Source organism: Cydia pomonella, chromosome 6 (genome assembly GCF_033807575.1).
Source record: "Cydia pomonella isolate Wapato2018A chromosome 6, ilCydPomo1, whole genome shotgun sequence".
NCBI lineage: Eukaryota > Metazoa > Arthropoda > Insecta > Lepidoptera > Tortricidae > Cydia > Cydia pomonella.
This window is the reverse complement of record NC_084708.1, coordinates 1,114,269-1,140,703: the sequence shown is the minus strand read 5'-3', so window position 1 is coordinate 1,140,703 and position 26,435 is coordinate 1,114,269. Positions and strand designations below refer to the sequence as shown.

The 26,435-nt window shown below is 36.5% G+C and overlaps 1 protein-coding gene across 6 annotated transcripts in view; it reads left to right on the top strand.

The window, feature by feature from the left end:
* Positions 1 to 26,435, top strand: part of LOC133518613 (uncharacterized) — a 218,949-nt gene that overhangs the window by 130,618 nt on the left and 61,896 nt on the right. The window contains exon 1 of one of the 6 annotated variants that reach the window (XM_061852281.1): positions 7,772 to 7,904. The exons of 4 other annotated variants lie outside the window; for them this stretch is intronic. The gene's annotated coding sequence lies outside the window, so the exon portion shown is untranslated. Of the gene's footprint in view, positions 1 to 7,771; positions 8,100 to 26,435 lie in introns of those variants that run through there. One more of the 6 variants, XM_061852280.1, reaches the window with a different exon arrangement.

The window sequence follows — 26,435 nt, the reverse complement described above, 5'->3', positions numbered from 1 at the left end:
TGATTTGTCTCAGTTCTCAATTTCCAGAGCTCACATATTATGAGCTCTACTTTACGAAAAACAACCTTTTCAATTTTCAATTACAGTCTAGAATTGCATAAAAAATTCGATCACACACGACTTTGCGTAAGTTACACTTCCTCTTGTTCGAAATACGAAATGATGGAGTTAAGTTGCAATAGCATTGCAGTTACGTTTTTTTGTTTTTGAAATTGGAAGTCGATATGAAATGCACGTGATGAATTTTGAACGAAACAATAACTTTCTAAGAAAAGTTATGTAAGTGGATGAAAGTTTAATTGTCTGTGATTGGTGTGTGCTTTATGGTTTAACGTATATCAATTTAACATGAATTAGTTACTTATACATTTTTAAGGTGTATTCCCAATTGTGCTGGCCTACGTAACCACCGCCATACAAGAGGCGGGCATTAATGGGAATGATTTGTATGTAGCGCCTATCCCCATCAGTGCCCGGCGGGGACAGATGGGAATACACCATTTTTAACCATACAGCAAATTTGATTGGTACTTTACTTTGCTCAGTTCCCAGATAGAAATTCAATTATTATTCGCGACAACATTTCCACCACTTAGATGGTTGGCATTGGCAGTCCTCAACTGTGCGTTTCTCCAGAAACATCCTGAATTGCACAGCTAAACTGTGGAATGAACTGTCGCCTGCAGTATTTCCTGACCGATACGACCTTGTGGTTCAAACCTTCAAAAAAAGGGCGTACTCATCTCAAAGACGGCGATGCACTTGCAACCCTGGTTCTGCAGGTGTCCATGGGCGACGGTAACTGTTGTAAAAAAAACCGTTTTCTTCCCGAAACGCTTATTATTTTTGTAGTCGACATCTAGCGTCAAATAGCGGATTCAGTACTGCTACTTGACAATAGATGTCGCGACGAACGAAAATTCTAATGCTCAACAATTTTCAGCTAATATTATAACCGGATTAACCGAAACTCTATTATCAACTCCTTCGGCTTGTAATATTAGTTGTAAATTGTTTAGCAATACGCTTTCCGTCAGTCGCGACACTAGATACATCTAAGTAGCGGTATATCAATCTGCTACTTGACGCTAAATGTTGACTACAATAGTACATTACAGTGGCGGCGCGTCACAAATATTCGTAGGGAACCCGGAGCTAATTTTGCTTTCCTTTTCTCCATGAACCGATTGTGACAGTAACGGACGGACTGACAACGGACTGAAATTAAACAAGCCGGTGGGAATCGAGTTCTTTGAACGATCCGCCGCTGGTACATTACGATACAAGTGCGAAAAATGGGAAATCAGAAACGAGTGGCGATAAGTTAAAACACGGCCGAAGGGAGTGTTTTAAATCGACACGAGTTGCAAATTACCTTTTAACGTTTTACAGTACATATGGCCCTTTAAATGTTCGACACAGTAACGTAATATGCTAATTTTCGCACTAGTGCGGTAAAGTAAGACCATATGTACTGTAAAAATAAAATATGCTTACTTATTTCTCTATGCTGTTCACAAACAGTGAACATATGTATATTGTGTATGGGTCGTAGTGACTAAGTAACTGGCTAATGTATGATGTATACTAGTCATCTTTCTTATCATAATCAGTTCCATTACAGCAACTCCACGGTCATTTCCTTTGCTATTAGCCCTACAATCTAACAGTCAGGGAAGTTAACAACATGTAGTGCACGTGATATTGCAGTTGAGAAGGCATTTTACCTGTGATCATGAAAAGAAAATGATTACAGCTATCATAACCTTCTAACTGCAGGAAAACCCGTTAAGAGGAAAATACTCGTATATAACGTACTTGTAAATAAATAAAAATAAATAAATAAATATTATAGGACATTATTACACAAATTGACTAAGTCCCACAGTAAGCTCAATAAGGCTTGTGTTGAGGGTACTTAGTCAACGATATTTATAATATATAAATATCTATAAATACTTAAATACATAGAAAACACCCATGACTCAGGAACAAATATTCATGCTCATCACACGAATAAATGCCCTTACCAGGATTTGAACCCGGGACCATCGGCTTCATAGGCAGGGTCACTACCCACTAGGCCAGACCGGTCGTCAATACGAAAAGAGAAAATGTTTTTCCACTTCTAAATATTTTCTAGTCTTCGTGATTTTTTACTATGTTATTGACACAACACAACATTTGCAATACAAAAATCCCTCTTTATTGTTTATTCATGCAACACACAAGCTTACAGTTCAGGTACCAAAGCGCTTTCATGTTAAATAATAATATTAATAATTAGAATTATTTATAATATCCACAAATAGTTAAACATTACAAACTAGGTACAATCACTCAAAAACATATATAAAGCTGTGGAGAACGATCCTGGTGAGTCATAAAAGACATCAACATCAGGTCTTTGGATTGATAGTTCGTTTAGGAGTGAGAGTGCCCGATTGGTGGGAGCATTGTTTATTAAGTAGGTATTTACCTAGATTTTGGAATATAGAATGGGATTTCCCAGACTGTTGCCGGGATGCCGCTCTTTTACGCATAATAGCGTAAAAGTCATCCGTACGGGCGTCGGCGAACATCCCCGACGCACTGCAGTACCGAGGCAGACCTATCAGTATCCTAAACGCATTATTATATTGCACACGCAGCGCATTGTACGATCGCTGCGAGAAGCTGGTCCACAGGCTGCAAGCATAAAGAGACTGACAATAAGCTTTAAAAAGTGTAACCTTTACGTCATTGCTACACTTTGCAAACCTGCGCACCAGCATATTGCATCTTCAACGCCCTGCGCTCTCGTTCCAAATCAGGATCGTCATTAAGGCTTTCGGTGAGCCATTGACCCAGGTAGTTTAACCGCTCTACTCTCCTCAGGGCGGCACCATGTAGCTCAACCCTAGGAACTTCCTCTAGTTTCTTGTTCTAGCCACCATGCTCAATATGTGTAAGGATAAAAAAAACATTGAAATGTAATTAAAAAAAAACTGATTAAATAAACTATAAAAATGTAACGACCTAGCTTCATGTAATTTTCATTGTTTTGTCTATCAATGAAATATAAAAACTAATTTGACGAAGGAGCCCTTAAAAATACATAACAAATGAAACACGTGGATTCAAACGTGTTCGATACATTGTAGGTGAGTTTCGAAATCGAATCCAATCGATTACTACACCTAAGGTGTGTAGGAAAATATACTTCTTACTTATGATAAAAATACGCATTAATAATATTTGGATTTTGGACCAATTTTAGAACATTCGAGACTAGTATCTTTCTCCAGCCTTCTGTAAACATAGGAACAGCCAACTCATATGAGTCTACAGTCTGTTATCTTTGCGTAGTACGTTGATAACGTCACTCTCAAGTGCAATAAATATAGGTCTTTTTGTATCGAGATTTTTAACGTAACGTTAGTAATTATTCTTTATTGCACCAATCATAATACATTTTACATGTAAAACTACAAAAAAAAAGAAATTAAATATGTATTAAGTATTCCAAAATAATGAAGCGCTGGTGGCCTAGCGGTAAGAGCGTGCGACTTGCAATCCGGAGGTCGCGGGTTCAAACCCCGGCTCGTACCAATGAGTTTTTCGGAACTTATGTACGAAATATCATTTGATATTTACCAGTCGCTTTTCGGTGAAGGAAAACATCGTGAGGAAACCGGACTAATCCCAACAAGGCTTAGTTTTACCCTCTGGGTTGGAAGGTCAGATGGCAGTCGCTTTCGTAAAAACTAGTGCCTACGCCAAATCTTGGGATTAGTTGTCAAAGCGGACCCCAGGCTCCCTTGAGCCGTGGCAATATGCCGGGACAACGCTAGGAAGAAAGAAAATTCCAAAATATGGAAATTTTTGTAGTCTAAATAAATCGGTCAAAATGATATCATTCCTGCGTGTCTCTATCTCTCTCTTTCTTTCTATTTATCTCATATTTACTGTTTATATCATGGCGCGCATCACGCGCATATGAATGCAGTGCAGGAATGTTTTATCATAAATATTTTTAATCATTCTTCATCCATTTCTATGGTCGAACACAATTACACATTATTCTCATCACAACTATAAACTTTACTTTAACTAGGATAGGACGATAATATCGGATTAACGCAATAAAACCTAATTAACAGACGTACGCGTAATTAAGAAGAACGTCTGCTTATTTCTTGCGAGAAAAAACCGGGAAAACGAAGGCCCGGTGGCACATACTTAACATTGCTGGATTAACCGGGGATTTAGGATTAACTGACAGGTTTGCAGTTCGTCACTGAGACGACTACGAGTAATGCTTGATTAGGCGCGGAATTAAGTGGATTAAACAAGTGACCAGAGTGACCTAAACGATGTTTACCTATTTTTGAAGGTTATTTTGTTGCAAGAAATATCTTATTCCTTTTCATTGTATACAGATTTTTTTCTTACATTATTTAAAACAATACTACACTATCTTTATTTCCCGCGACTTTCTAGCAGTCAATAAAACCTTTAACCCTATTTTCACACACTTTTTTCCGTTAAGGGTCAATTTTCAAATAATATTTTTTTTAGTAGCTTTACAAGTTGTAACTTGTTTCAATAGAATAGAACCATTACATTCGCCCGGATTATTCTCCGTTTAATGTAGCTTGGCGAAATGACACATTTCTATGCGGAACACGACACAGTGAGTCCTTATAAAACAATAACAATTTCATTTGAATAGAAATGGTCGTGCTGTTATAACTTAAATTGAATAATATTGTTTGTAACCCAATCCCATCCCATACCCAATTATTATATTGTATGTGAGGAATCTCAATACAATTTTGTGTTTAAGGTTATATATATAGTCCTCCTCATCGATTTCGATGACGGCGACCTCAGCAATTACGGATTACGCCGATTATGGGCCCTAATGTGGCTGGCTAGGCCGAACTTGGTCTTAAAGACTCTTTTGCAGGTGTTACAATATAGTTGGCCAGACGCGTTGTATGTATACGTGTAAGAGGGCTTCGGTCTCTCTTTACGTTGTTGGCGTTTGGTATCTAAGGCATTGAGGCCGTTTTCCTCCTTAAGGTTATATTGTATAGAAATGACAGCTGTCACCGTGCCCATGCGATGTGAAAAATATTAAGGCATAAGTACGTAATCATATTACACACGGCACAATATTTTCCCATTATTTCTTGTCTTTTATTAATTCATAATTCATAATAATTTATTTGAAAAAAAAGAAGTTGCAAAAGTTGGTACATTATATTTGCAAGAAAGTCCATCCTCTTAGCCGTTCATGCACAGCATGCAAATCTTACTAACTAGCCTTAATATAAAATATTTTATAAAATAACAATTTGATTTAAAATTATATCTAAAACAACAATATAACTACCATCACATAAATATAAAAAATAACAATTTTATTTACAATTATACCTAAAACTACAACAACCGCCATTTTTTGTAAAATAATTCGGTGGCCTGACTAGACTAACTAAAAAACTGACACCGCTTTTTATACATATTGTTATTGGTACTTACCTACAATTAAAACAAAGCAAAAACATATTTTTTGTTCTTATGGGCAAATATGACACATTCATTACATATGTATAAGTTTATGACTATTAGCAGCCATTCTCTTGTCACCATTATACGTCAAAATTAGAAGTTATATTCATACCTCCAAATTAATGTATGAACATTGCATACACCATTTTCACATTACGTGTAAAATAACCTCTAGATTACACGGTGACCTTAGCCATTGGACAAACCCTGAAATCTCAGGAATGCTCTGACATTAATATTTTTTTAATAAGAATAAAAGATAAAAAAAATCTTTTTTTTCGAACAAAAGTTATTTGCATTAATCGACTACAAAAAGAAACACACTGTGTTAATCTTTGGCAGTGTTTTTGCCAATTTGTTCGAAATATTTGATAATGATGACATTTTTCAAAAGTCAGAAGCTTATTAGTGTCATAAATAAAAAAGATAATCAAAAAGGTCGAAGAAGGTTCCATACTATTCTTTGAGGATATCACCTTAGGAGCAACTAACACATACAGGCTGCTCCAAAGTAAAAAAATGGTAATTTGTTATTTTCTTCGAAACCGCCACACCGGTTGTTATGATACTTTGTACACTGGTTCTAAATACCCTAATGCATATGTACATTTCGGCTTTGTCCAATGGCTACGGACACACTGTATTTTATTATATTATATTTACGTACCTAAAAAGCCTATGCAAGCAAATAAAGCTAGCAGCAATTTTATTTCAAGGATACTTAGACAAACCAAGCAACTTTTAAATTAAAAAAAAAACAGCTAGAGCAAAAAATTAAATAAGGACCTAGACTTAATATTACCTATATTAAATTAATTTTATAGGACTATAACTTAATGCTACCTTAAAACCAGATCCGGTTACAGGACCGCATGGAGCTTCAATTTATTACAAGTTACATTGTAACATACTAATTCAGAGTTACATTGTTGTAAGCAACGATCACGATAAATCAGAAGCCGACTTCGAACTCCAAAACCTGTTATTCAGTTTATAATATCAATATATATTGATACTATAAGCTGTCACTATTGTTATTGATATGTTATTACTCGCAGCGTATCTCGCTTGCACCAGAGGGCCTACCGCGAACCACGTTCGACGTGTTACCTCTCTGTCGCACTTGTAAATTCGTACGTAAGTGTGACAGGGAGGCAATACGTCGAACGTAGTTCGCGGTAAGCCCTCAGTAAGTGTATAAGTATTAGAGAGATGCACAGGCAAGTTATAACAAAATGTGATATTTTTGACATCAATTGTAAGATCGATTTGGCTTTATGGAATTTGTTTAAAAGCGGACAGGTTTATTAGTATTGAACACTTAAAAAGTCAATATGGCGACGTGAAACAAGCCCAAATCCAAGAGTAAATTGGCACTTTTTGTATTTAATAAATAAACAAATATCGAACATCCTTACACAAATTGACTAAGCCCCCACAGTAACAGAGTTGAACAAACTTCAAGAAGGCTTGTGTTGTAGGTACTCAGGCAAAGATATTAAAACAAAGCAAAAACACTAACCCCCTTATTCATAAACGTGTACTAAAGTTACGATGCCGCTAATCATTGTTTGTCCCTTTTCATCATACCAATACGTCGGAAAGGGACAAACGATGATTAGCGGCATCGTAACTTTAGTACACGATTATGAATAAGGGGGTAAATACTTACAAAACTTATACTATATAATACATGAAAAATGACTCGAGAACAAATAAATAATAAATATAAATAAATAAATATTATAGGACTTGTGTTGAGGGTACTTAGACAACGATATATATAATATATAAATAATTATAAATACTTAAATACATATAAAACACACATGACTCAGGAACAAATATCCATGCTCATCACACGAATAAATGCCCTTACCAGGATTTGAACCCGGGACCATCGGCTTCATAGGCAGGGCACTACCCACGAGGTCAGACCGGTCGTCGTATCGTCGTACAAATATCGGTGCACATCACACAAATAAATGCCCTTGCCATTTTTTACCCAGGACCATCGGGTTCATAGTCCAGACCTGTAGTATTTATATATCATGATACTCTCTATAATTTTGTAACATATAATTATCACTAAAACACTGTACAAATAATTAACCAAACCCATCGTGCAAATATCACGTCATCTTACATCACCAACCTTTTACCTGCCTAATTAACCATCTTCCAATCGTTTAAACAACCAGTTAACTTATCAACAGTCAAACCGGGCCGGCTCCGCGCATTAACGTCTCGCTGGCGGCACGCAACGCGCGTCGACCGCGCGCCTCGCATTTTCGCGCCAACGCGAATTCGAATTTCGAATTCCATTTCTTTTTAATTTTTACAAAGTACGGTTGGTTAGTTTTCAGCCAGTTTTCTTCGTGTTTTTTGAGAAATTTTATTTTGGTTTGAGGTTATGTTTTGTGAAGTGTTTTGTGGTATGAGTTTAAACAGGTGGTTCTGACGTTACTGATAATGTAACTAAACACATGATAAAGAGTTATCTACAGCGGAATTAACAATAAAAGCCAATTTGTACGATGGTAAGAAGTGTTTCGTGAAACAATAGAATGACTGGTGATTTGTATGATGACTGTAAATTTTCACGGTTGTTTCGAATGACGTTTTAGATATTTTTACTATTTTGTCTGGAGAACTAGACTTAATTTTTACGCTGCAATGGATTGCCATTGACTCTACCTCTCTTTCTTCGATGAATATGAGTGATATTATCTTTACCAGAGAATCGGTAAAGATAATATCACTCATATTCATTGGAATATGAGTGATATTTTCTTTACCAATGACTTGCTGAAAAGGTGTAATTTTCACCTTGTCTTACGTCAAAAATGTTCATGTATCAAAAACATTTAACGCAGTGTTTTTCCGACTCAAAATAATCTGAGCACCGATTTACCAAACGTGTAGTGCAAACTATTTTATATATTAGGAATATTTTGTAGGTTTCTTCAGTTTCCTTTTCGCGTTAAATATAATAAGGGAAAGACACCTGCACCCCTAGTAGAAATTTATTCGATAGGGAAACGTGACGTACGCGTTTACGTTAAGTGTCATTTTAAATGGGATTTTGAGTTTCCAAAACGTCCCGCTTGGCGCGCTGTGTCTAAATCCCATACAAAATGAGACTTAACGCAAACCCGTACGTAAATTTGCACTAGGGGTACTATTGTGGGGCGACAGATTAGTCCAGTCAATAAGGACGTTGATTCCAAGTATAATTTACCCGATACTTAACTAGTATTGTCAGAACTGAAGATAATTATAGATTTTTATATGTTATGCTTTTGGTTTATTCCCAACTTCATATTACAAAAATGCAAGCTGAATTTTTATTATAAAGATAATCTTCATAAATGGCTACACCACTATTCTACTATACAAGTGGGTTCAACGGTTCATGTACACATATGTACCAACAATGAATTTATTCCTATGTCATTACCCTCTGAGTATTTCATTTCCTACTTACCAATGAACTCTTGTAATCAATGAATAATTTTCAACTTAAAATATTGTTTTCTTTTCTCTGAGACAATAATAAGTACATTTTTAAAAACATTTACGTACGTATAATGTAGGTAGCTTATTTATTTATTTCATTTTTCATTATTTTATTTCAAGAGAAAACTTAAGTGGTAGGTATACATATTTTTTTTTAAATATGTATTTGTATCTTGTACACAAACTGTTGTTGTTGTTGTTGTCTTGTTGTTGTTTGTTTGTATGTGTGTGTGTTTGTGTGTCTTGGTATTACGAATAAGTATATATGACACTATAGCTACAATAGCTATATAACCATGTTACACAACTAATTCCAATGATAACAATGAATGAATGAATGATATAAAAATACGTTATCCAAGCTCAACTAAGTAAATCGTGAAAAATTATACTACCTTCTTGTCCTCAAAACATAGTATAAATATTCCTCCAGTATCTACTAAATTAAACGATTCTGAAATGGAGGTACACTTTAGTGTATATAATATATAACATAGTAGTCAAACGCGCATTTAATAAATGAAATTTTCGCTTTTCCTTATTTGGTATTTTGGTACACCTCAAAAGTGACGGCTATCATCAAAAACAAGGGTAGAGTCAAACCTGTCTAGCCTAGTAGGTAATGACCCTGCCTATGAAGCCGATGGTTCCAGGTTCAAATTCTGGTAAGGGCATTTGTTTATGTGATGAGCACGAATATTTGTTCCTGATTCACGGTTTTATCATGTATTTAAGTATTTATAAATTATAAACATATCGTTGTCACAACTCAAGCCTTCTTGAGCTTACTGTGGGAGCTCAGTCAATTTCGGGTTAAAGATATATTTGTGTAATACTGTCCTATAATATTTATTTATTTAAACTAAGCTAACTCTGAGTGTCGCCATAAACTTGACATTTTTTTAAATGTTCATACTTCATCATCATCATCTTCGTTCATATCACAATTTTTTGTGCTACTTCCTCACTTTGTCACGTCAAAGACAGTGCAATCTTAGCTTAGACGATGTGTCTGTAGGTATATCGATTGCTTGTTGTTAAATTCATAATCTAAAGCGACGCGTGTTTATTTCAACATTATTATTTTGTTGTGTATATTTACAAACATTATAACTATCAACAAACAATAAACAATTAAAAACCATTACAAACTATTAAGTTCCGTAAGTGACATATTTACTTAATTTTAAATTATATATAATAATAATAGTTTCGGGGCTGGAGAGAAATGGGACTGGGCCGACCACGTCTATCGCATGCAACATGCATCCTGATAGGTGGGCTAACATAACGACCAAGTGGATGCCAGTAGAGAGGCGCGGGCGGGGCAGGTCCAGGAGGAGATGGCGAGACGACTATGACAAATATCAAATATCAAATATCAAACATTTATTCAGCAAATAGGCCACAGGGGCACTTTTACATGTCCATTTTTACAAACAATAAATTAAAAAAAAAAACAATTACAAATATCGAATCTATGAAATAATAAATACTTTATTAGAGATGTATACTGTCTCTAAATGTCAAATTACACAAAAAAAACTATGATAAAAAAATAAAACCATAAAATACTAAAATTCTTTAGAGATGTATAAGTCTCTAAGTGTCAGAGATAAAATATAAAAATATATATTAAATTATCCTTAGAGATGTAGAGGGTCGCCAAGGCTTGAATTCTTATATAAATAATTAAAAGACAAAAAAATTAAAACAGACAAGAACCGAATGAAGTGTCTCACGTTAATGTCACTCAAAAGTAAAGTTACATACTTTAACATAACCTGTACCCCGTGTAAGCTTAAACAGACCGGTCTCCACAAACAGCACCCGTTCACGAGTATGACGTGTATCTCAGCCATCACCTTCCTTTACAACTGGCCGGAGGAAGCACAAAATCAGGAGTTATGGAGAACCAGGGGAGAGGCCTTTGCCAAGTAGTGGGATACTCAAATACATACATACATACATACATATAATCACGCCTATTCCCCGAAGGGGTAGGCAGAGACCACGGATTTCCACTTGCTACGATCCTGACGTACCTCTTTCGCTTCCTTCACTTTCATGACATTCCTCATACACGCTCGTCGGTTTAGGGTGCTCTTGACCTGGCCTTTCTTCAGGATTTCCCCGATTTGATCAGAGAAAGTCCGCCGAGGTCTACCCCTTCCAGCTCCCTCTTCTACTTCTCCCTTATACACACTCAAATAGGCTAATAAAAAATAAATAAAGATAGAATCAATTTTTGAAGAAAATATTTGAAATGTCTACGTTTGCGCAAGAAGTTAAAAGACTGTAAATATAGTAACTACGACGAGGTCAAAGTAGCAGACTTGTGATAAGACGTAAATAGCTAGTGCGTGCGCGGTCACGTTCGCACGCGTGACAGATTAGTCGGATGAAGTTACTGCACATATTTCGTATCGAGTCTTACCGTATTTGAACAATGTATGGAGTGTGGAATTAAGAGGAGTGGCATCTCTTATGGTAGAACAGTTGCAAAAGTGTCCAGCTGTCAGCTATAAATAATAGTTCCAAATCTCTCCAGAGTAACGCTAGAGTTGCTAAGAACCTAGGCGTTATTGACGGAGTGAATTGCGCTGTCTATGATTTGTTTTTTTTGTTCAAGTACTCTAGGTATTGTAGCGCCACCTATTTAAATTTTTTGATGACACTTCTTGGTACATGGAGATTTCGTTCCTTATCTCCACCTTCCGTAGAACAATGCTTGTATAAGATGCCACAGCGACACGATACCGTCAATTTTGATCAAATCGTCACTTGACACTTACCACCGGCACCACCGCTCAAAAATCAGAGAGCCGCACATGGGCGTAGGCAGGTATGCAGGGCATTTCCCCCCCGCCTAGACCTCAAATTTTACATACAATATAATATATTTTATATATCGCTTTTTAGCGATAAGACCGCCTGTTGTTACCTGGATCTATTTTCCTTTAAAATTCATTTGTAGTTTTACATGTATGTAAAATGTATAATTGTTGGTGCAATAAAGAATATTTACTTACTTACAATGTATGCCCCTCTGCTGCGTCTGCGCCCCTGTACAGCGGTATCACGCACACGAATTAGAGCCAATCGTGCAGTCTAACGCCGCAACGCGATTGGTTGATGAGTTCTTTTTTTTTATACTACGTCGGTGGCAAACAAGCATACGGCCCGCCTGATGGTAAGCAGTCTCCGTAGCCTATGTACGCCGGCAACTCCAGAGGAGTTACATGCCCGTTGCCGACCCTAAACCCACCCCCCCTCGTTGAGCTCTGGCAACCTTACTCACCGGTAGGAACTCGTGTTCACTATGAGTAGGGTCTAGTGTTATTTGGGTGGTTTTGGCGTTTAGTTCGCATCACGCGCGCTATTGGTCGCAACTAGTTGCGTTAGACTGCACGATTGGCTCGAATAAGACAATTAGGCCGGCGCCCCACTGCTGCGCACGCTACATCCACGGCCCACGTTTTAATACAAACCGTGGGCAAGCCCACGAAATTTTGTATAGGAACGTGGGTCGTGTACATCGCGTGCGCTGCAGTGGGGCGCCGGCCTTACACCACTGAACTAGCACCATTCTTAGTGCCCGAAGGCCCGTCCTAAGGTGCTCATAGCTGAATTTTGCATCTACAAAGCTATTGCCAAACAATGTATGTTGTACGACTTAGGGAAAAGTGACTTTCACTAAAACAAGCTATATCTTAGTCCTATCATTATCACTGACACAAGACTAAATCTGCTAACTGCCAAGTACTCAATAAGTACTACATTTTTACGTAAAAATGTAGTAAAATAAACATTAAAACAATTAAAACGTGTCTCCGCAAGTCACCTTCGAGAACGAGTTACAAACAGTGTAAGGCCAGGAGCGTAATATAGTCATAATAACTGAAATGGTATTTCGATGAGCTGCCATATTTACATTGGCGATTTTACCACCAGTATATCTGTGACCCTTAACAATTATATTTGAAGAGCAAAATAAATATAGGGTGTCTATTTAGTCACTTGCAATAATACGGGCTGAATATAAAGGTTATAATTTATTTAGTCGTATGGCATATTTCAATTCTTGGTCGCTTTACAAATTTACAAATTAATATCTATTAATTTATTAATTTGTAAGGTTATAATGAGCAACTTTTACTATGGGAACAAATACGAAATCGCGAAAAAAAAATTGGCTGTTTCATATTTTTGGCTGTCCGACCTTGACATTTTTTATGGGAGAGTATTTTTTTTTTCACAGCGGAAGGCAACACCCGCCAGGGTGTAAGGACTATTGAGAGTTAGCGGAATCTAAAATTAAGTAGGCTGTTGAGCTAAATTCTGGGCTATGGGATATAAAATTAAATAAACATTTATTTCAGAATTAAATTTCCATATTATATTATATTATATTAGTAACTTATTACCTAATATACTAAACCTATATTAATAACTATTTTATTTTATAATGTAGTACAGTCTAGCTTGATTATTATGGGCATGTAGGCTACTCCAGTACTGCCAGAAAGCGCCATCTACCCTGTCCGCGACTGTGGCAAGGAGACTGTTGGCGCTGCCGCGCACGCGCCGCGCCAGCGACGCCACCCGCTATATATGCTATATTTTAACAATTTTGATTGAATTTTGAGGTCACATCCACAATTTCTGCACCGGGTGCCACTCACGCTAGCTACGCCACCGATACACGACCGGTCTGGCCTAGTGGGTAGTGACCCTGCCTATAAAGCTGATGGTCCCGGGTTCAAATCCTGGTAAGGGCATTTATTTGTGTGAAGAGCATGAATATTTGTTCCTGAGTCATGGGTGTTTTCTATGTATGTATTTATATATTATATATATCGTTGTCTAAGTACCCACAACACAAGCCTTATTGAGCTTACTGTGGGTCTTAGTCAATTTGTGTTATAATGTCCTATAATATTTATTTATTATTTATTTATTTATACACCAGTACAAAATTCTCTTTCAATAAAAGCTTTTGAAATGCACTACGCGGGCCTAAAATATTGTCTCACTTGCGATACTCGTAATGCAATTGGAATTATATTCTCACAAAAAACGATACGTTCATTAATGAACAGTTAAAAACGATATTAATCGATTTATTTACCCTCTACCGGTTTTCATTCGATAAGCTATTTAATATTTAAACATATATGGGCATAACACATAACATAACTTAAATATGCTTTTTAATTAACAATACCCGTTCATACTCGATTAATGTACTTACATTCTGTACCCCTAGTGTAAATTTAGTCGATAGCGAAACGTGACGTACGCGTTTGCGTTAAGTCTCATTTTGTATGGGTTTTTGAACAGCGCGCCAAGCGGGACGTTTTGGAAAGTCAAAAATCTCATACAAAATGACACTTAACGCAAACGCGTACGTCACGTTTCGCTGTCGAAAATAATTACACTAGGGGTACTGAACCCGTTTTACTTTACCATGAAGAAATAAAGGAAAAATGCGGCTAGTTTTTGAACAATTCGTGATATCGCCAAACTTGCCTGCAGAGTACCTATCACAAACTTCGCACTTAAAAACTTAAGAAATTTATAAATTTATAATTGGCAGACAAGCATATGGCCCGCCTGATGGTAAGCGGTCTCCGTAGCCTATGTACACCTGCAACTCCAGCGGAGTTACATGCGCGTTGCAGACCCTAACATCCCCCCCCCCCCCCCCCCCTCGTTGAGCTCTGGAAACCCTACTCACGGTAGGAACACAACACTATGAGTAGGGTCATTTTCTGTAAGGTGGAGGTACTTCCCCAGTTGGGTTCCGCGCTAGTTCTGGAATGACATCCGCTGCGCTGTGCCCTACCACACAAAGCGAGATGACATTCACAATACCCATACCTCTCTTTTTCTTTTCTACTTTGAAAATGGATACTTATTTTCTTATCTTCTAATTTCTGGGGGCCCTTGTGGATACACTTCGACCCATAGGGATCTTTTGTGTAGTTGCCCCCTAAGGAAAGACCCATTAGCTACTCAAGAGCCTTTTTGACCATTTCCATGTGTCGGATGATGGAGCTTGTGGGTAGCCTTTTGAATTCCTTTGGTTCCAGATAGCCTGCTCCAAAGTCCTTCATTCTTTGTCTGGCGAGGGCGTGACATTCACACATTAGGTGTGTTACTGTCTCTTCCTCTTCACCACACATTCGACAATCGGTGTTGTCAGAGTGTCCCATCCTGGCCAAAACCCCTTTGACCCCATAATGGCCCGTAAATACCCCTGTTATAATTTGGAGTTGTCTCCTGCTAAGTTTCCATAGCTTTTTGCTCCAACCGGAGTCTACTTCTTGTATGAAGAGCTTTGAGTGCTTTAGACCCGTCAGACTGTCCCATTCTTCTTCAAATGAATACTTAGTCAAATTAAAATAAAATTGAAAATGCCCTATGGATCCAGCAGCGGGATTTGAACCCACGACTTTCGACTTTACCGAAACCATTCGCTCCCATCTCATCTCTTCGCTTCTTTTTCGCTAGAGTTACCCTATTTGGCTGTCATTTCACTGTCTCGTTTAAACAAGTCAAATCGAGCCCCAGATATGTGTTACAGATACACTTTGAGCAACTTACTTGCAATATTAATAAACTTGCATTACAAGTAAAAATACTTCACATTTTAAGACCACTTAAGGATCAGGAAGTTATGTTTTTGACTTTTTAGGTTAAATGCACGCGGATGTATGCCGCTTATAAAATACTCGTTTTATGTTGTAAGATATTTTTATAACTTTATATCGTCCAGGTTTTAAAATCTCTACCGCTAGTGTAAATTTATTCGATAGCGAAACGTGACGTACGCGTTTGCGTTGTCTCATTTTGTATGGGATTTTGAGTTTCCAAAACGTCCCGCTTGGCGCGCTGTTTCTAAATCCCATACTAAATGAAACTTAACGCAAACGCGCACGTCACGTTACAATATCGAATAAATTTACACTAGGGGTTCTGATACTGGGTAGTAATCGTAATTTAGAGTCAATTGACGGCCTGATTCGAACAATGCATGCTTATAGGAATTAAGTTACATCGATACCTACGATACCGATCTGTCAGTGTCAAAAGTGACATTTTTTGGTTAAAGAAATGCCACTTTTGACACTGACAGATCGGTATCGCATCGCTGTGGCTAAGAAGCATTGTTCGAACCGGGCCGATAAGCAACGGTTTAGTTTTGTGTAATAATGTCCTATGATATTATATTATTATTTGATGAGTTCTTTTTGCGTTTGTTTTTCATTTTTCGTGTACATATTAAGCTAACCTCACCTATAAAATACCGACCTACCTAAATATACGTTATTAGGTACGCCTAATGGGGAAAACAACCCTCAATTTGATTGTCTAGTCTATGACATAGTCGAATTCCATACAAAAAATATACCATCTTGAAAAGCGCCATCTACATTTAGTTTTTACCGGCCTTTCCCATCGTACTACACGTATATTTATACAGGATGATTTTGTTGTCTTAAAGTATGAGGGGTGAATATGTAGTTCATACTGATTTTTTATTACTATGGAAACAACCCCGAAATTGCGAAAAAAACTGCTGATCCATAGAAAATATTGACATACGTTTTGCCGGGATTAGTTGCTAAGCGGACCCTAGGCTCCCATGAGGCGTGGCAAAAAGCCGGGACAACGCGGGGCAGATGATGATGATGTTTTACCGAAATATATGAGACAGCAGATTTTTGTTTCGTGTTTTCGTGGTTGGCCGCATAGTAAGAGTTGTTCAGTATGACCTACATATTATAACAAAATCACCCCGTGTTGTTCAGTATTACCATTTTTTTATTTAATCATATTATTATTCAATAGATTTCTTTTTATTGACATTATTGGTTTTATGATTATCTTGTTTCTTGTTTGTTGCTTATTATTATTATTTGGTATACAATTGACGATCTTTTTTTGAATTTGTGCTATATTTAAGTGAAATTAACGTGTTATTTCCAATTAGAATTAAATATAAATAAATAATAAATAAATATTATAGGACATTATAACACAAATTGACTAAGCCCTACAGTAAGCTCAATAAGGCTTGTGTTGAGGGTACTTAGACAACGATATATATAATATATAAATATTTATAAATACTTAAATACATAGAAAACACCCATGACTCGGGAACAAATATCCATGCTCATCACAAAATACATGCCCTTACCAGGATTTGAACCCGGGACCATCAGCTTCGTAGGCAGGGTCACTACCCACTAGGCTAAACCGGTCGTCATTATTTATTTATATATTTAATCTAATATAATATATAAGGGGGTGAACCCTTAAGAGTACTGTCAGGCATAACAGGTTATAATTTTGAAACAATTCACTTTTGACAGATATTTTTAAAACATGTTTAGTTTTCTATTCTTACATTGAAACGGTTTGTTTTCCGTTAGAAACTTTGTAGTTAGATCCCTTAAACTACAAGGTCGTTAAAAGCAAACTAAACCACAACCAGTGAGTAAACTATCCTTATCAACATGTTTGCAGAGCTAACGCAAAAATTATAAGTAGTTAATTAGGTGCTACTTTTTGACCCCAACCTTGGTGATATTGGTGATTCTTGGCTACCCCTCCCGCCCCCACATATCCTCAAGTGTGTTTTTTTTTTTTACATTCGACCGAATTTTAAGATAAATAGCATTATATACATGGCGTCCCAAGACTATGGGACATCAAGGGAAAGTACCTTAAATATCGTAGATAGGATATTTTGCTGGAAGAAGACTTTATTTTATTTTTAAAAGTAAGACATATTGCATTCAAAGAATTTCTAAAAAAAAATTGAAAATTGCTTACTCTTTCTGGGAATTAAACCGAATTTTGAAATTTTAATCAATAGTTTTACTCTATTCATTTCTTTTGCGATATCATATTTCTGAGATGACTTATTTTTTTTTTATTTATTTAATTTATTTAAAACTTTTTTGCACAAAAGACAAACTTAATGCCATGAGGCATTCTCTACCAGTCAACCTTAGGGCAAAGCAGAAAAGATTGTAGGCGGCGCGTTTAAAACTAAAAGAAATTGTTATTTCGATTGGCATCATAAAAATATAGAATGTTTTTTTTTTCCACATTTGAGTCGGTTCGATTTCCAGACAAAGTAACTTATTTTTTTTAAATCTATGAATGCAGTGTTTTCAGTTTTGAAAATAAAATGAAGTCTCCTTTTAGCAAAATATCCTATGTCTTATATTTAAGGTACTTTTCCTTGAAGTCCCATAGTCTTGGGACGCCCTGTATAATATAGTAAATCTTGTTTATTATTCTATTTTCGATATGAATGATATTTACAGAAAACAGCAGCCAAATAACACTGGATCCTACTCATAGTGTTGTGTTCCTGCGGGTGAGTAAGGTTGCCAGAGCTCAACGAGGGGGGGCGGGTTTAGGGTCGGCAACGCGCATGTAACTCCTCTGGAGTTGCAGGCGTACATAGGCTACGGAGACTGCTTACCATCAGGCGGGCCGTATGCTTGTTTGCCACCGACGTAGTATAAAAAAAAAAAATTCTTAAAATATACTCGCTATTTTCAAGTGCATAGTGAAGATTTATGTTTAACGAAACCGAAAGAATCTAGATTCAAACCAAGATAAGTTGGCAGCGAGGAAGAAAAAGAAGACTAAGAGGATTATTGAAAAGTTTAGAACTACAAAGATTTCAACGAATGACGAAAATCATCTTGGTTTAAGAAAATTAATCCTTTATTCAAGACATATATATTTGAGTGAAAATCCGGCCCTGTTTTTTACCTGCTCCTCGAGAAACATAACATTGCTTCCTTGGCGCTAGCTAGCCGTGCGCTCGCATTACCAGTGCAAGCGAAGTCTTCGAATACGTATCTTTGTTTCGGATCGCAGTGTCACAAGTTAAGCTGGTTTGAGAGCGTTTAGTCGCCTACCTTAGACGCACCAATAGAGATCAGACAGCTATTCTGTTAGAATTCTGTATTAGTTCATAATGAATCTTATTCCGTGCTCAATAGAGTAGTAATTCAATAAACGCTACCTATGCGGATTGACCATTTTTGCATAGTGGCACGCGCCTTTGCCGTTTTTAAACAATAGATAAGACGATAATCCGTAGAAGCTCACGGAGAAAAATAGAAACTATACTAAACTTCGCGCTAAGAGATTTCAGCTCTAGATATAAATAATATCATATTCCACATTGAGTAACGTACTCTTGAACCAATGCTTTTTCTTGTTTTTATGGAGAAATATAATTCTCAATTCAATTATGAGTATCTAACCCCAAGAAACAAAGTTTCTTGGCACAAGTTTTTTAAGTATTGCACTAAGACACTTAGGTTCAATTTAAAAAATACAATACTTAAAACAAAACGTAAACGCTCTTAGTGAGAATAATGAACTTTTAAAAAAAAAACTTTTTATAGCTCGGATAGAGAATTTAATTTTTTAGTTTAAATAATAAACTTTGAAATATTTTATATCTTGACGCAAGAATTTTATTGTTTCCTTATATAGGAAACACAAAATGTCTTGACACAAGAGTATTTACTTGGCTGGAGAACTATTTTTTTTTCTGTGTACTTAACACTTGCACATACTGGGCTATCAAAATCGTTGCCAACTTATCTTGGTCTGACTTTAAGTCAGGATATAAAATTGAAGAAATTTAGACCTAATGTAATTCTGTTTTAAGTTCAAATCTCTTCAATTTTATACTTCAAATTATCAACTTCCCGCCGTGTACTGATTTAAGTTTCGACTGGTTATTTCTATCAACGATTAGTTATCATATTGAAGAGGCCCCTAGTCATCAACTTGCGCGACTTTTTTCTTTGCATGAGAGAGATACGAGTACAAATATAAAGAAAAAAAAAGTCTTGCGAATTGATGTTCTAATACTGACGTCATGTAAACGTCCTTGCCTCGAGGTACACCGTACATCGTTGACAATATTAACTGACATATTGTAACCCTTATTGCAAAAGACATAAGATTCACAAATGATCAATTAAGAGTACTGCGATTAGCATTACTTGTAATTCGTGTCATCTTATCTATATAGTAATAGTTACCTTACTCGTAAAACTAGTCGTAAGGTTTTCCCTGTTGACGTAAAACGTGTTAAACGCAAGTTAGTTAGTTGAATGTGCTCTGTACCCCTAGTGTAAATTTATTCGATGGCGTAACGTGACGTACGCGTTTGCGTTAAGTCTCATTTTGTATGGGATTTTGAGTTTCCAAAACGTTCCACTTGGCGCGCTGTTTCTAAATCCCATACTAAATGAGACTTATCGCAAACGCGTACGTCACGTTACGAAATCGAATAAATTTACACTAGGAGCTCTGTTAGTTAGTTAAAACACCAATAAGAAAACACAGGATACTGTTGGATAAAGAACAAAACTATTTTGGTCTGCATTTATCTTATTTTACCTTTCTATCTATTTTTTTTAATAAAAATTTCAAAGTGCAGTACCCCTGGTGTAAATTTGATCGACATCATAACGTGACGAACGCGTTTGCGTTAAGTCTCATTTTGTATAGGATTTTGAGTTTCCAAAACGTCCCGCTTGACTCGCTCTTTCTAAATCCAATACAAAATGAGACTAAACGCAAACGCGTACGTCACGTTTCGAATTCGAATTTATTTACAATAGTGTAACTACACTAGGTACTGCTCTCGGACACCAGCCGACACCGCCGCTCTACTAAATGAGTAGTAAAATTTAAGTGCTTGCGAATTATGTTAACAGTTAAATTTTATTAGACCCACTTCTCGGTTTCCATTTGACGGTCTCATTTCAATTAACTTTAAAATACCTACATCAAATATTAAAAGTCTTATTTTTTTATACTACGTCGGTGGCAAACAAGCTTTTTAATAATAATAAATATGCTTTTTAATGAACAATACCCGTTCATACTCGATTAATGTACTTACATTCTGAACCCGTTTTACTTTACCATGAAGAAATAAAGGAAAAATGCGGCTAGTTTTTGAACAATTCGTGATATCGCCAAACTTGCCTGCAGAATACCTATCACAAACTTTGCACTTAAAAACTTAAGAAATTTATAAATTTATAAGTGGCAGACAAGCATATGGCCCGCCTGATGGTAAGCAGTCTCCGTAGCCTATGGACGCCTGCAACTCCAGAGGAGTTACATGCGCGTTGCCGACCCTAACACTCCGCACCCTCGTTGAGGTCTGGCAACTTTACTCACCGGCAGAAACACAACACTATGAATAGGGTCTAGTGTGATTTGGCTGCGGTTTATTTATTCAGCAAATAGCCCACGGGGGCACATTAACAAGTCAAATTTTTACAAACAATAACAATATACGATTACAAATATGGAATCAATGAAATAAAATTAGGTCTAGATACGATATGGATCGGATATGTCAGTGTTCAAAGTAACGTTTTTGTTTGAGGACTAATATTTGACGTATCTCAAAGTTCGAAACGGGGCTTGAAATAAAATAACAATCATACATCGACAAACACTCATCGAGAAGAAAAATTAAACGCGTTGACAGATTCTACAAAAAGTCACCATCTTGGCTAGCCCCCCGAGATGACACTAATGATTTCATTTCATATCATTTATTGCAGATCCGAACTATCTATGGTTACATTAAGGTGTTAACATGTATAAAGTGCATGCACTTTTAATACATCGGTGTAATTGACGATGGTTGTCACGTTTTAAACATAACAAAATTCGCAATACATTGCGCCTTAGAATAAACTTTAAAATGTTCTAAAAAAAATTAAAGTTATTTTTTAAAATTGCTGAATAAATGTTGGTCAGTTTGAGGAGTACAGCCTATCTTTAATTTTTTGCTCCTGATACAGGCCACACCCGGTATAAACTTGAAAAATTAAACTTTTAACACAAACTTGCAAAAATGCTTAAAATTTGTATATATGTACATTACTTGTATACGTCTTTCAACTGATGTGATGAAGTAATTTCCGCAAAAAGGTTATACATAATTATAATACTTAATAAGCATACATCGCGTGCGTATCGGAAACGAATACTTAAATAGATGAGCATCATTATTAAATCTTTACTCATCTATCGTGATTTAATGAAGGATAAACTTGAAATTGAGGATATCATTAGGGAAATCATGATTGGGTACTAATTTTCCATCACCTGAACAATACGTCTATACATTATAGGGCATTACGTAAAGATAAGACGAGTAACTACACATTTAGCATCGCCGGCTCCCCAGCTATTAATTTATCGTCACTCGTTGCGAATTTTCTGCATAGTCGCACTTATATCGTAATGTGTACTTACCTACTGTTACAAGACTGAACGCGTCAAAGCTTTCTGTACCCCTAGTGTACATTTATTCGATAGCGTGAAGTGACATACGCGTTTGTGTTAAGTCTGATTTTGTATGGGATTCTGAGTTTCCAAAACTTTCCGCTTGGCGCGCTGTTCCTAAATTCTATTCAAAATGAGACTTAACGCAAACGCGTACGTCACGTCACGCTATCGAATAAATTTACACTAGGGGCTCTGATTTAAGCAATTCCACTGTTCACAGGTGACAGGCCTTTTAGATATTAAAAAAAATTACTGGATTTATTACTTATTTACTGTTGACAATTGATAAGACGGGTGACAGATCATATCCAACCGTAACCCTTTCATAAACCGGTCGATGAAACCACATTTATTGTGTAAACGTCACAATGTTAATACTTTTATATGTAGTTCGAATAGGCCTTGTGTGCCTGCCTTGTTTGCTACTTTAATGGCAAAAACATTGTATTTTTCCTCAATTTAAGTTGTTAAAGTAAAAGAAATCAACTTGTTGAGTTGAGACGATATTCAAAATACAGGTTTCTCATAACGCAATTCGTTCTCCTTGTACTTTGTACGGACTATTATAACATATACCTATTTAGTTTGTCTTATTTTTTGGATTATATATTTTATCACAACGATATAAAGCACATTAGCGTCTAAGTTAAAGTTTTTCGGTATTGACGTCATAGTTTTTGAAACGTTTATAAAAAAGTGTGAACGTCAAAAAAAGCGGATGTGTCTGTCATTTTGTTTATCAATAGGTACATTTTGCTGTAGATTATTGTATAAGTATATTCTTAAATCTACAATCCTATCTTCAATCAATCAATCAAATCATTTATTTGTTAGAATACAGTCAAGTGGATGTTATCAAATACATTTCAAAGAACAGTGTATTTAGCCAGCTAACGGGCATACAAATCTTATATTCGTAAATAAAATTAACGTAATGTATACTACATTATACTAAATTTAATAACTATGCGGAATATGGTCAAAAGCATTTTGTACTAAAAACTCCAATAAAATGTTTCCTAAATACAGGCATTTCAGATTCTCTTATTGAATTGGGTAATTTATTATACAATTTCAGGATACTACTTTATCGAAATAGAACATCATACTTACCGAATATGTCTTTTTCCTACTCCTCTACTGTTATCTGTCATTTATGCATTCATTAACACGAATATAAGAACATACATAAAAGATTTCAAGAAAAGTCTATATTGTCTATTCCTCATAAAAGCTCTTGTGCTTTTATACGCTATAACGTTACTGCGATTAATGGCTACCAACCTAACAAAACCAAAACGAATACAGTTTTAAACTAAGTGCATTGCTGCCAACTTACAAAATATTCATTTGGTTGCATAGTAAAAATAATTACTTCATAAGTCAGAAACACGCATGTGACACCCGTAATAAAGCAACACCCATAGACTACGAAGACCGCTTAGCGTTGCTTGTTAGTCTCCGTAGGCTACGGTGGCCAAAATTGAGAAAAAACTGTCCAAAAAATTAATTTTGCAAGTAGCAAGTACCGGGGCCTCATGAGTTACGAGGAGGTGTCGCCGACCGGCCGGCCGCGGCCCGGGGCGGGCCGGGCGCGTAACAAGGTATGCTCGCGCGTCTTGGCTAAGTATATACTTTTTCCGTAATTTGTTTACCTAAATTAAGATTTATTTTTGTTGACTCGTAGGAAAAATATTGTATGCAACGTTGTATAAGTAGGTCAAAAAATTCTCGTGGCGTATTCCTTTACAATGTTCGCCTACGCCTTCGGCTCCGGCTCACATTGTAACTCACGCCACTCGCCTTTTTTGACCCTTCTTATACAACTGTTGCATAAAATACTATAACCTTTTGAACGCCAAGAACACCTAATGGCGTCGTAACTAGTCGTGCCCACAGCGCCAAGGACAACTATAGGAGTGTATATCATAGTTTCGGACACGTACTCTCGGAGTATCCTGCTGTCGAATGTTCGTTGATTCGAATGTTGCTGGATCGAATGTTCGCTGGGTCGAATGTTCGCTGAGTAGAAATACTTGTGGCCGAATTATGCATAATCGAAAAATCGTAATCTAGAATTGTATGTATGTATTGTTGTAAAGCTCAACGTCTCGTCTGGCATGGCCCAACATGTGTTTGACAATTTCTACGCTTTTCGACCCAGCGAATATTCGATCCAGCGACATTCGAATCAACGAACATTCGACAGCAGGATAAGTACTCCGAGAGTACGTGTCCGAAACTATGATATACACCCCAACTATATGTGTCATGGCGGACGCCGTCAAAGTAACCTTTACACTTTCGAGTGAGGTTTACATTAGCTCCCTTGCGCCCGGGATCTTGGCGTTTGAGCGATATTTGTGTTTATGACATAAAGCGTTCAAAGGATTAAACAGCTCCACACTATTTTGTTACATCCTGTATAACTGAATTTACTGTTGTTACTTTCCTACTAAAATACTTTCAAGCGAAATAACGTAAGGTAATTATTTCCTTATAAAAAGTTACATACCTACTAAATAGGTAGTTTCAAAGTGTTCTGTATTCATTATTTAATCGTGAGTGTAATTTCTAAAGGACATATTAATTCGGTTTTTTGGTCAAAACGTGGTCAAAACTAAAAATCTACACGCTCTTGAGGTGGAATATTTTCGCGAAACATCATCAACTGTGCGTTTCTCCAGAAACTTCTTGCCTCGCACAGCTAAACTGTGGAATAGATTGTCGCCTGCGGTATTTCCGGACCGATACGACCTTCAAACCTTCAAGAAAAGAGCGTACTTCTTAAGACGAATAGGGTGCCCGCGCGAAATCACCTTTTCATACATACGGAAGCCTCATTTTCCTCACTGAATATTAACATTATTGAAAATGTTTTGACACAATTTGTTGTATATTACACACAGCTATGCCTCTGTGCACAGATCATCTCTGTGTTTGATTTTTTTCGAATTTTTAATTATTATAGGACTTCTAGAAGCATTTAATATTTTGTATGAAATCTGTTTTTCGCTCCTAATTTTTATAGGTAATAATACAAAAATCGAAAAAAGTCAAACGTGTATGTGTAAAAATATTTTCCAAAATGTCAATATCCAGAAAGGAAAAAGAGACTACTTTTTTGAGAATCGGCCGTCCTCTTACCCCTTAAAGGCTGGGCGATGCACTTACAACCCCTCTGGTGTTGCGAGGTCCATGGGCGACAGTAATTGCTTACCATCAGGCGATTCGTCTTCTCGCTTGCCTCCTATATCACAATAGTACAGTCAGCTGCAAAAATATGTATCGAGAGAATCGTCTCATAAATATGGTACTGCGCTCTTGTTACACTGGAATAAGATGCTATGGGACATATTTTACAAGCTTTTATTTACTTTTACCTGACCGTTGTCTGTTTGTAATCAAATCTTGCAAGTTAAATTTGATCCACTTCCTGGTTTCCGATTGAGCTGAAAATTTGACTGCATATGTAAGTCGGGTGACAATGCAATATTATGGTACCATCGAGCTGATCTGATGATGGAGACAAGAGGTGGACATAGGAACTCTGTGATAAAACAACGCAACCTAATTGTGTTTGGAGTTTTTAGAATTTGCTCGATGAGTATTAGTTGCCTGTGGAAAGAAAAGTACAGTCAGCGATAAAAGCTTGTACCAAAAATGAAATTTTTGCCAAAAACTTATTTTTGAGTAAGCTGTGTACATCTATATTTTTACACTTGACTGTACGTAATATAAGTAATTTAAACTTTCTCTACATACATGCAGGCAAAGATGACACTTCGTCATAATTACGTATTCGCGCGGATCATTAAACTCAGTTTAGCCAATAAGAGCTATTTCGACAAGTTCACACGATTCTCCATTGTCGTCGTAATAGCTGTAACAAAGATTTCTAGAGCATTTCTTTTTCTTACAATTTCTAAAGTCAGTTCAAGCTATGTATCGACTTGGCAAGTGAAATGCCACCGCACCGTGAA